Source organism: Protobothrops mucrosquamatus, unplaced genomic scaffold (genome assembly GCF_001527695.2).
Source record: "Protobothrops mucrosquamatus isolate PMUCROS unplaced genomic scaffold, P.Mucros_1.0 scaffold431, whole genome shotgun sequence".
Taxonomy (NCBI): domain Eukaryota; kingdom Metazoa; phylum Chordata; class Lepidosauria; order Squamata; family Viperidae; genus Protobothrops; species Protobothrops mucrosquamatus.
This window is the reverse complement of record NW_015386756.1, coordinates 209,836-222,226: the sequence shown is the minus strand read 5'-3', so window position 1 is coordinate 222,226 and position 12,391 is coordinate 209,836.

The following is a 12,391-nucleotide window of genomic DNA, read 5'->3' as shown; positions in this document are numbered from 1 at the left end:
AAGAAGAGGGAGTCAAGCTATTTTCCAAAGCACCTGAAGGCAGGACAAGAAGCAACGGATGGAAACTAATCAAGGAGAGAAGCAACCTAGAACTAAGGAGAAACTTCCTGACAGTTAGAACAATTAACCAGTGGAACAACCTGCCTCCAGAAGCGGTGAATGCTCCAACACTGGAAGTTTTTAAGAAGAGACTGGACAGAGGGTTGGACCCGATGACCTCCAAGGTTCCTTCCAACTTTATTATTATTATTATTATTATTATTATTATTATTATTATTATTATTATTATTATTAATAATAATAATAATTAATTAATCTGAAGCAGCCACAACTTCTCAAATTTCATTCTCTCAGGAGTCATAGGTCCTGGATTTGGGATCTATTGTATAAGTTAACCCATTTGAACCAACCCCATAAACTGGTTCAAAAATTTTTGTCCTATGATGAACTGTTTCATTGAGCTAATGGTCATGACAACGGGTTTTAGTAGTATATAGATAATATAGAGAGATTCATAATGGGGGAAATAATCTTCTAGAGTTCCTGTCCTTATGCTATTTAAGGACTGTATAGGAAATGACTCACACGAGTAAGCTTTGGATCAAAATTGGTGCTATATAATATTTACAATATATAGCAAATGATTTATCTGTCATGGTTTTCAATTGGTAAAACTTGTGGTTTTCCTAGGATAACCTCATATAAAATATGCTACAGTACTTTGGACAAGAGGTTACTAAGTCATGCATTATAACAGCCCTGCTGACTTTTCCCAGGAAGGTGCAGTAGCCAAAGCAGATAAGGACTCCTCATAATTTTGCCTTCTGTATTTAAGCCACAAACCTAATATTTCAATGTAAGAGCCCTCAGGAATAGCTGGATTGCTTATCTCTTAATTAAAATGAACATTAATTCAAGTTTCCCCACTCCCACAAGATCAATCTGGCATTTTAAACACTCGCAGCATATTCGTGCAGATAAGCAATACTGTATGAATGCAAATTTTTACATAATGAGGAGGAAAAAATAAAAGTTATATTACTTTTTATATTTCAATGAATATTGAAGTCTCTCAGAATATTTGGGAGAGCTCTCAGTATGTTTGGGAGAGCGGAACAACATAGTTTGATCATGCCTTCTGATGTATTTCCTATGATACCCTTTCATCATCAGACTTAAGGTTTAATCCTGTATAAACAAGCACAGTTCCACTGAAATGAATAAATGGTGACTTAACCAATGCTAAAGCCCTCAGTCTATCACTTGCCTTGCTTTCCCACATTCTGTGTGATTGAAGCCTAGTTTGTGAGTCACTCCAGATCTATATCTGTGCTAAGACCTAAGCAGAGCCCTCGTTTTTTTGTCTCTCTCCTTTTCCCATGCCAGCTAACCACAATAAGATCATTAAACTTTCTGTAGGGTTCTACAGGACTGGTTTCAGGGACATAAAAAAAACCCACACAGGTGTGCCTTTGGTTTGACAATAACCCGCCCCATGATGTCATCACTTTGGAGAGTATAATAGCAATTATCTGTCCCACCCATATAATTCTTTAACCCTTTTTTGCTTTTGATTCCCACTGCGCTAGAAATTATTTGAAACATGTTGCTGTCACACAAATTTAGGTCATATTTTCTGCTTTGAAAAACCCAGACCTATTCATAATTGTGCAAGCAATGCAGCATTAATTCAGAATAAAAGCAAAGTAGTGGGACTTGCAGTTAAAAAATATATTTTTGCCCATAAGAAAGTCACAATGACCTATATTTCATTGAAGGTGGGGAGGGGGGCTCAACGTGAGATATGCCAGCAATCACAAAAGTTTTTCTAAAGTTTGGTATTTTGTAGAAATTATGCAGAAGAGGTACTGTTGTGGGCATAATCTATAGAAATAAAACATTTCTGTGCAGCTCTTTTGATGTCTGTTTATGATCCCCAGAAAATTCCCATCCATTGTTAGAGCACGCCTTATCTTAGTCAAGCTGACTATACATATGTAGTGAAATCTTGTTACAGCTTGTTAATAATTCAGACCAAAATGGAAAGTCCCTAGACTGATTCTTGCCCCTTGTATAACTATAGTTGTATTGCTTTTTGGTCAGCATCTCTAAAGAATACTCAAGACTTATCTTTTCTTATTGTTTATATTGCCAGAAATACACTAAGGTTAAAATCCATGTGTTAAGCATGTATTTTTGTATTCCATTGTCAACCCTGCTTTGCAAATACTGAGCCAAATGATGTCACTGATGTTCAGTTTTGTCACTTTTTGATTGCAAACTTCACCATTCCTATATTTTTACAACTAATTCTTCTCAAGGTCTTAGACAACCACCAACATCTAACCCAGAACTCTTTGTTTTTTATTCTTAAGGCTTGTATGTGCAACCCAAATTGTTGCATTCTATACATGTTTTCTTCCTGAATAAGTCATTACTTCATATGGTATTATGAATCTATTGGAATTTATTCACAATACATTTGAAATTTAACAACTATCATGGTAGATAGTCACTAAAGCTAGCACAGTGGAATACAACACATTATATATTGGGGGCCTTTAACATTTGACAGGACTGCTGGCAATAATTTTTATATATTTCCTGACTTGTGATTGACAGTTGTAGCTTGTATGTCACACCCATAAATCATCACAACTTTCTTTTTATAGCTGATAAAAAGAATAAAGTGTGCCACGTAGTTCAATGGTCACCAACATTTCCAGCTTCACAGATCAGCAGAAGCAGGGGGGAAAGAAGGGATGGTTTTGTGCGCGTGCCCACTGCTTGCAGAAATGGAGCTTTGCGTGCTCGACTGCTACTTGCACAGCTCGGTTTCCAATGCACTGTGATGCTGTACCGAGCCACAGACCAGGGATTGGGGACTCCTGATGTAGTTGTCCAGTTAGATATTGCAATACATCAACTAAACTGTATGACTTTATTCCTAGTACTATCTTATCAGTGTACTGAATTCCTAGAACTGGATATCTGAATGAACAGATCAAACTTTAGAGGGCTCATTATAGGCTGTGTGTAGCAATATCTCTATATAGTGGAATAGATGTTGAGGGAAGCTGAAATTAAAATGAATTTAATTGCATTAGATAAAAAATTCATGGCTGAGAAACATCTTTAACATATAAATCAAACATATCCATAATTATCCTTACAGTCACTTACATAAAATCTGATTTATACTTTAGTTTAACAAGCTTTAAGAGATTATTATTATATTATTATCACTATATTCTTTTAGCACAGGAATGGATAACATGTGGTCCTGTCATGGATCTGACCCCGAACCCTCTCCAGATGCAGGTTCAGAGGAGAAGGGTGAGTTCAAGTCTGCAGAGGAAAGCATGGAGCCAAGTATTGGTCAGGATCAGGGCTCATGGAGCATCCTCAGCTGGGTCAGTTGGACTAGCGGCAGGCTGAGCGGAGCAAGCCTCAGCTGCGGCAAGTTGGACAGGAGGCTCCAGGTCACGGGTGTCAAACTGGCGGGCCATACCCACCCTGGTTCCGCAAAGGCAAAAAAGTCACAATAGCTCATGATATGTCATGTGATGTGATTGAGTTTGACACTCGTTCTCTAGATGAGGAAAGGGAGCAGCTGCTGTCCATTAGCAATGAAGAGGAGGTGGAGTCCACACCACCTCCTGATCCTAGGATACATAGAGCAGAAAGGATATAGGCACAATGCTGGTCAGCTAGACTACTCATGAGGAGGCAACCTCACCTCTCATGAAGGACTGCACCAGCATTGCCTACTTAATCCCACCCTGAGGACTTGCATGTTGCTGGACCAACATGCCCAGTTGTATGCCTGGGCCATATATCCTGACCCGTTGAAATCATGGACTGCTTTCCTGAACTTTATGTGTGCCCATTGGACTCTGTTATCCAGTGACTCTTGCTGTGCTGAGCTTGGAATCCAGATCTGTACAATGGGGGTACTTTCCTAGGAACCTGTTTGGGAATTTGAATAAATACCTGTGGAACTCTTGCTGTACATGCATGAGTGTGTGGGGAGCAGGGCAGCACAAGTCCCCAAGGTCAGGAATTCTGATTTCCATCAGTCTGTGCAGCAACAATAATGGGAGTCACCATTCAATAATATCTGGAATTTCAAATGTTGTCCATGCTTACTGCACTGGGAAGGGATTAAAACTTCCATGTCTAGTGCTTAAACCAGTTAACAATATCTCATTATCAAGAGGAAAATTAATGCTAAGTTATCATAGAAGGGAACATTCCTCTTTTAAATTGGGCATTTTTATTTAGGTTGGTAATATAAAAAGTAAATAGAAAACAAAATGTGTGTGTATGGGAGGGGGCTTCTAATTCAATCATACCATGATTCTAAGATTGACTAATTTGGTAAATTCTATTTTCTGATTTTGTGTCTTCCTGTATATGATGCAATATTCTCATCCTGGGTGAATGCAAGGCATTTTGTTACTTGAGACAAAGATCCTTGGCTCAATGAGTGAACACTATATTAACACTAGCAAGTGGGCTTTCTTCCATGGATGGTACAGTAAATACAGCATTCAGACAGAATCCAAGGGGCTACAGCTGCAGCAATTCCCTCCCCCCATGGATCTAGACAACTTACTACAGCCAACTCACTGCAACCATCTTGCCTTGGCCAACTTGCCACAGCCAACTTGCCATAGGACAACTCATCATGGCCAATTTGCCATGGGACAACTCACTGTTGGACAATACACATGAGATAGCTCAATGGAATAAATGTTATTCACTACTGTTTCTTCTACATTATTTCCATTTTTGTTCCATTAATGTCAAATAAATAATGGGGATAACATTTATCATATTGGGTTATGCCATGGCAAGTTGTCCTGTGACAAGTTGGCCATGACGAATGGCTATGGCAAATTGGCCAGAGGGAGATGGCCATAGTGAGATGGCCACTGTCATGGTTCCAACAGATGAAACTCTTCAAAAGAACTTTGAGGCATTGTTTATCTTAAAGAATGTTTTATTCAAGAAACAAAGTATCAGCACTACATAGTCAAAACCAAAAACTAAATTCTCCTCCCCTGGATACAAAGTAACAAAGCACAATTCGCTCCTCCAATAAACAGTCATAAATCACATTCCCCAATTAGCTTGAATTGCGGGCTTTCTCCCCAGCTCTCCAGCCTGCCAAAACTCTATCAACTCTGGGCCCAATGACCTTGGGTTCCCAGGGCTGAGTTATTATTGTTATGACTAGCTGGACTCTCATTCACATTCCCCCTCCCAGCATCAACTAACTCTAAAAGCAATAGTAAAAAATGGCTGCATTTCCATCTGTTGTCAAAGTAAGAACATCCGATGTTAGCAGCATTGATATCCGGTCCCTCTTACAAAAAGGACAAATCCTGTAATGCAAACAAAAGCACAGGTTAGGGGTTTCCTCTTGGTTTGTTAGAGTGTTTCTTATAGAACCTATTAATGAGTCTGTCAGCTTTTACATTGCTAGATTTCACCCAGGTGGCCTCAGACAACAGATATCTCTTCCATTGCACTAAGTACTGCAATTTCCCTTTAAAAATTCTTGAATCAAGAATACACTTTACTTCATAGTGAGTCTGTACTGCCACTACGAGAGGTCCAAGTGCCTTCTTAGGGGAGGTCTTAAGATGGAATCCCCAAAAGGTTTCAACAGGCTACAATGGAAAACAGGGTGAACTTTTCCTTCCAAGCTGGACGCAACCACGTCGACCATAGCGGCTAGGTTCGGGTAGAAATAGGCACAGTGGTTCAAATGAGAATGCATCTGGTTGAGGCAAAAGATCAGCTTCTCCAGGTCTCCATCGAAGGTTGCTCTAAGAGGTGGTGCCATCAGTGGTTGCTGTGCTCCCCAGGGAGCCTGCATTCCCGGTGGTTGCTGGCCTCCCCATGGTGGCTGCTGCATCCCCAGCTGCTGCAGGCCTCCCAGCGGTTGTTGCACATTCGGGGGCTGTTGCCACCCCCATGGCTGTTGCTGCATTACTGGTGGCTGTGGCATCCCCAATTGCTGTATGACCCCCAATTGTTTCAGCGGCTGCTGAAAAGTCACCCCCAGTTGCTGTGGGCCTCCCAGTAGTTGCTGCATGTGTGGGGGCTGTTGCCACCCCACTTCTGCTCACCTGTGGGTGGTTGTGGCATCCCAGTTGTTGTAGCCCCCCCTGCAGGGCTGGTTGTTGCTGGATCCCCAACAGTTGCAGGCCCCTTAGTGGTTGTGGCACATTTGGAGATGGTGGCCAGCCCCACTGCTGCTGTTGTACTCCCAGCGGTTGCTGATCCTCTGGTGGCTGCATCATCCCCGGTTGCTGCAAGGCCCCCATCTGCTGTTGCACATTCGGGGGCTGTGGCCATCCCCAGTTCAGTTGCTGCACCACCAGCGACTGCTGGCCTCCCATCTGTGGGGGCTGTGACATCACCCATTGCTATATGGGCCCTGGGCTGGGTGGCCAGTAAGCATGTTGATCCAGGCTTTGGCTGTCCTGGTGATGGCTCAGGATCTTATCTCACCGGCAGCGATCTGGGCTTTTGGAGGGGCGACAACTGGAGCTGTCTCTCCTCGTGGGGCTGGAGGCCATGGTAGGTGGCTTCGAGGACAGGGAAGCTGCTTGACCTATGCAGATGGGATTGGGGCTTCCCCTTGGCATGAGTTGGTGGCTGCCTCACCGATCATCATGATCACTTGCATATAGAAAACAGGAGGGTTGTTCTCCACTTTTCATCTCTAGCTCCTCAAATCTTTCCACCAACTTCTCCACTGATTGACTAGGGACTGAGAACAGGTACTTCCACTCACCCGAGTCCTCAGCAGTATTCAATTTCATGGTTGTCCACCAGTCCAGGGAATGCAACTTGCAGGAAGCCCCTGTTTCCAGCTCGATCTCATCCGCCTTCGAAGCACTTGATTGTGGCAAAGCCATCTCGAGGTGTCTAGAGTCTCCACTGCGTAAGGTCCATTCCGATGACCAGATCAGCTGTCCTCACGGCTTGGGTCTTGCCCCCATCTGAGAGACCTGAAAAAGTTCCTTCTCCACTGGTGCACTGGCCTGCGTTCTATTCTCTGAGGTAGGAGCCACTGTGCTGGTTTCAGGTGCTCTTTCCTTCTCCATGTTGAGATCTTCCCCAAATCTTTGTTGGTTTATCCCTCAATTCTAGGAACAGCGACAGGGGCTCGGGACAAGATAGTTAGGTAAAAATTGTAGTTTTTGGTTTAATGTCACGGTTCCAACAGATGAAACTCTTCAAAAGAACTTTGAGGCATTGTTTACCTTAAAAAATCTTTTATTCAAGAAACAAAGTATTGGCACTACATAGTCGAAACCAAAAACTAAATTCCCCTCCCCTGGATACAAAGTAACAAAGCACAATTCCCTCCTCCAATAAATAGTCATAAATCACATTCCCAAATTAGCTTGAATTGTGGGCTTTCTCTCCAGCTCTCCAGCCCGCCAAAACTCTATCAACTCTGGGCCCAATGACCTTGGGTTCCCAGGGCTGAGTTATTATTGTTATGACTAGCTGGACTCTCATTCACATTCCCCCTCCCAGCATCAACTAACTCTAAAAGCAATAGTAAAAAATGGCTGCATTTCCATCTGTTGTCAAAGCAAGAACATCCAATGTTAGCAGCATTGACAGCTATAGTGAATTAGCCATGGCAAGATGGACATGGCAAGTTGGACATGGCAAGTTGTTCCATTTCACCTCCCCCCACCCATCCACACAATGAACTGAGCAAATCTCACTGCTAAATTATACAGCTAATTTACCTTATAATGCCTTTTTAAAAACAATACCTGTAGTTGTATATGAAATGTGTGGGGATGGGTGGGTGACTGATATAATCTGTTATAGCAAATGACAGCAAAGAAGTTGCAAATCAGTCCTGTTTTATTTTATTTCCTGCAGGGCAATGAACTAATGTGGTAAGACTTCTGTTGTATTCTCTCAATACAGAATTCTCATATGAAAAAATGTATATATTTATTTATTTTATTTCTATAGATGCCCATCTCAACAAGTGACTCTGGGCAGTGTACATCATAGAGCATAAAAACAAATTAAAAACAATTAAAACAATATGAAATAGATATATATGGAACCAAATACAACTGTAACCATCGATGTTTATAGAGCCAGGAAACAGGACTCTTAACACAAAACAATTGCTGACAACCTTTCTTACATTCAAGCACACTGAAATTATGACTATCTCCTGGGATTTACATTGTCACAAAATGCACGCAGCTACAGGTTTCGAGCTTTGGTGTAGCATCAATCCAATTATCCCTCCTGTCCTTGGAGTGAAACCAGATGCAATCTAGAGCAAATGGAGGGCAGCTGATAGGGATGCATTAATTTATGTTTACATATACAGCTATGTTCCTTGTCATGTCTCCACAAGCAACTGGTGCCTATAAGCCAGTTTGGTAAGAAAAATAAGAAATCTTTCCAAAAGATGCTAACACAGCACTTTCTTATCACTGTATATCCAAAGTCCTGACACCACTCCCTATCCAAATGTGTGCGCACAATTAATATTTACAATTCTTTCAGTCGAGGGCATTCCCCTTTTCTGAGTAGTATTGTGTCATACAAGGAAGAGCTTCAGATAATGTTTGAACATATCCAAAAGAACTGACAACGCTAGATTTAAGCCTTTAGTCTATGGAAAAAGAATATTTTATGGTGAGAAGAAGATCCAGCATATAACCAGAATTGGATTCTTGAAAAAAGAAGCAGTGGTAAGGAGCTTACATAGGAACTCATTAAATTTGCAGATGACACCATATGGGGGGAATTGCCAACATTTTAGAAGATAGACTCAAGATTCAGAAGGATCTTGATAGCCTTGAACATTGGGCCCCAACAAATAAGATGCACTTCAGTGTTGAGAAAAGTAAGATCCTACACTTATGAAGGAAAAATAAAATGCATAGGTATAGAGTAGAAGGTACCTAGCTAACAGTACTATCTGTGAGAGAGATCTAAGTGTCCTAGTGGATCACCATTAAGTATGAGTCAGAAGTGTTCTGCAGCTGCCCAAAAAGAAATCACAATTCTAGGCTGCATTAACAGAGGGATAACATCAAGATCATGTGAAGTGATAGTACCGAGCTAGTACTGCACTAGTAAGTCCACATTTGGAATAGTGCATCCATTTCTGATTAGCATGATATAAAAAAGATGCTGAAGCCCTAGAAAGAATGCAGAGAAGAACAACAAAGTTAATCAGAGATTTGCAGGTTAAATCATACAATGAAAGCTAAAGCAACTAGGTATGTTTAGCTTAATGAAAAGAAGGCTCAGGGGAAACATGATAGCAATCTTCCAATACTTGAGGACTGTTACAGGGAAGAGGGCATCAATTTATTCTCCATAGCACCTGATAGTAAGATAAGAAGCAATGACTGGAAGCTTGTTGGAGGGCGGAGAGAATTCAACCTGGAAAGGAGAAATTTCCTGACAGTGAGAACAATTAATCAATGGAACTGCTTGCCTTCCAGAGTTGTGGGTGCTCCATCACTGGTGGTTTCAAGAAAAGATTAGACAATCATTTGTTGGGATGGTATAACGATTCCTGACTTGGGATGGGGGTTGAACTAGAAGACCATCCTCCTTCCAGTCCTATGATTTTATGATGATTCGATGATTCTGTGATAGAAGACAGGCAGACAAAATTACAGAAATTGGTAGGCCAGTAGTTCCCTCTTCCTAGCTGGGAAAGTTGGGCTAATACATTGTGGCATGGTTGGTTTGGCCATACTTTAAAACAGAGATGGGCAATCTGAGGCCCAGAAATCCATACTGACTGCCAAATCCTAGGATTGAGACGCCAAAGTATCTGCGAAGGTTACTGTACAATTAATCTGTAATATTGAAATTAATCAAAGGGGAAATCATTACATGATAGATAATAATGTTATTTAATTTTATTGAATAACATTAATTAAAATAAAGCTTATTCCTAGACTCACCCTCTTCTTTATGATGGTCCCATCAATTTTTCTAGAGTGCAGCCTCTTGAATGCTATTCTAAAGCCAAAAGTGAATCTTGGCTTGAAAAGTGCTGTGAACCAGCATTACTGGATAAACATCAACTGACTCGGTTTGCAAAACATGCTCAACCATAAACCATAGTTTGCAAGCCATATGGCTGGGTGCAGATAACATGCTAAGTCAAAAACAAACAATATATTTTATAGCCTGAAATCAGGCAATTGGATGAAGCTAGATATATTTCAAGGTGAGCTCTCATTTTCTGGGCAGGAACTTGACAATTGTCAATAAAATCCTTCATAAACTAAAATAATGAGTCGGTATGCAATGTATAATCTGTCTTCTTCATGCCATCATTTAAATTTTTCTTAACAGAATCAACAGTATGAACATCACTGATTTAGTCCAGGTCAAGTCCATGACCTTTAAAAATAGATTTTCTAAAGAAAATCTTTAGAAAATAGATTACATGTTTTTCAAACACTTTGACACGGCTAAGAGTTCTATTAAAAAAAGTTCTATTAAAGTTCTATTTTTTTAAAAAAAATAAAACTCTAGCAAGTAGCAAAGTGGCAGCCTCTATAATCTGGGTACAAACAAATTTAGAGGTCACAAACAGTCATAAAAAATACTGGGAGATGTCAGCAGCCTGGCATTTTGCTTGGGAGAATGTTCACTTTCCCAATTAAAAAGTAATGTAAGATTAGATACTCAGGAGCATTAGATAGTCTTCTGGCAGGGACAGAAGAAAATATGGGGTAGAAAGATTTTGCTGTTAAAGTAATTAGTGCTTTATGGCCATCTAGCCATTTGGTGACTATAGAAACCTCCCCACAATACCTCAGAATTTCACGAAAAAGCTTAGGATTTATCTCCAAATTCAAAATATGGAACTATCCTGTTGTAGAGATTTAGTTAAAAATTTGTCAGAATATTAGTTAAGGCAAACTTGCTGAGCAAATTGGTTCTGATAAACCAGAACTAGATTGATTTAATCTAAGATGTTAGGGTAATGAGTAATGATAGAAGAAAATTATATGGAGATTTCTTGTAAAATGTTTTCCTGATGAAAGACACAATATTTGTTTCCATTAAAAGACATCCTTTTTTTGCATTGACATATATTTTCAGAGATTACATTGGATTTTAATAAAGATTGAATGTTGTTCATATTAAAATGAAAATTTTAATGAAATATTACAGTACATATCCAAAGTGTTTTATTTATTTATATATTTCATGGCAGAAGTAAGAAACAGTCAAAGTGAAAAATTAAGAGACCTTTCAGTACTTTATTGACTTTAGATGTTCCAATGAAGCAAATACACATATAGTACCAGAAAAACAACGATAATATGGAATTCTTGCACGTGTATTTTACAGAATAGTTCATGCAGCTTTGCATAGGAGTTAGAAAAAGGACTGCAAATATTACAACAAAAATGTTAGCAAAAGTTTTGATTGTGTACACAAGTCTTCTGAAATGATGCACTGGACATTTAATACATCATTTTATTGGCTTTTTACAAGGCTTAAAACAAAGAAACCCTGTTGAAAAAAATAGGTGCCTTTTCTATGTTGAAATTATAGCAACTAGCATTTATTTACAATTAGTCAAATCCCATGCCATTACTGCCTCTTACATTTGGCTTTTATGTAGCCAGGCCAAAGGTTATGTTTGGTCTGTCTCCATAAACAATTTTGCCCAATCACAAATTATATGTACAACAGATTTATGTTTTTAACTGCATGCAGAAGTGGGAAAAAGACTCAGTGGTATGAGTGAAACAAAGTTTTTGATATAATTGTTCCAGTGTATTAAGCCCCCTCCCCATACTCTTCAGACTCTTTTCACTATAAGTTACAGGATTAATTACGGTAAGCCATCATGGAAGGTTGTCCTAAATACTGCAGTTGGTGATGTAACAGTCTTATCATATGAATTAAACAATTATAAAATTTGTTCTAGAAGTAGCAATGGATAGTTGGATAGCAATGATAGTTCCTGCTAATTTCATCATTGACTAAAAGAATCAAATTCTGCTTTAAATTTAGAGTTGAGAATCAGTTTTGGATTCCAATATTATTCTTATTGTTGTTAGGATTTTGAAATAATGTTTTTAGAATCTTACTGACCAATCTGATGTGTGGATACCTAATTATAAGTTCCTATGTAAGAAAGTGTCAGCAGGCCTATTATTAGTTTATTGGTATGAACTGCTGTCATTCCTTACCAAAACCAGCATTGCCACAAACCTGCTCCAGGCCTTCCTCACTGTGTTTTAAGACAACCTTCAGCACCACAATTTAAATTTCCCAGGATGTGCTAAAACAACAGTCTTTAATATGCAGTTGGGTAGTTCTTATTTCAAGAGCT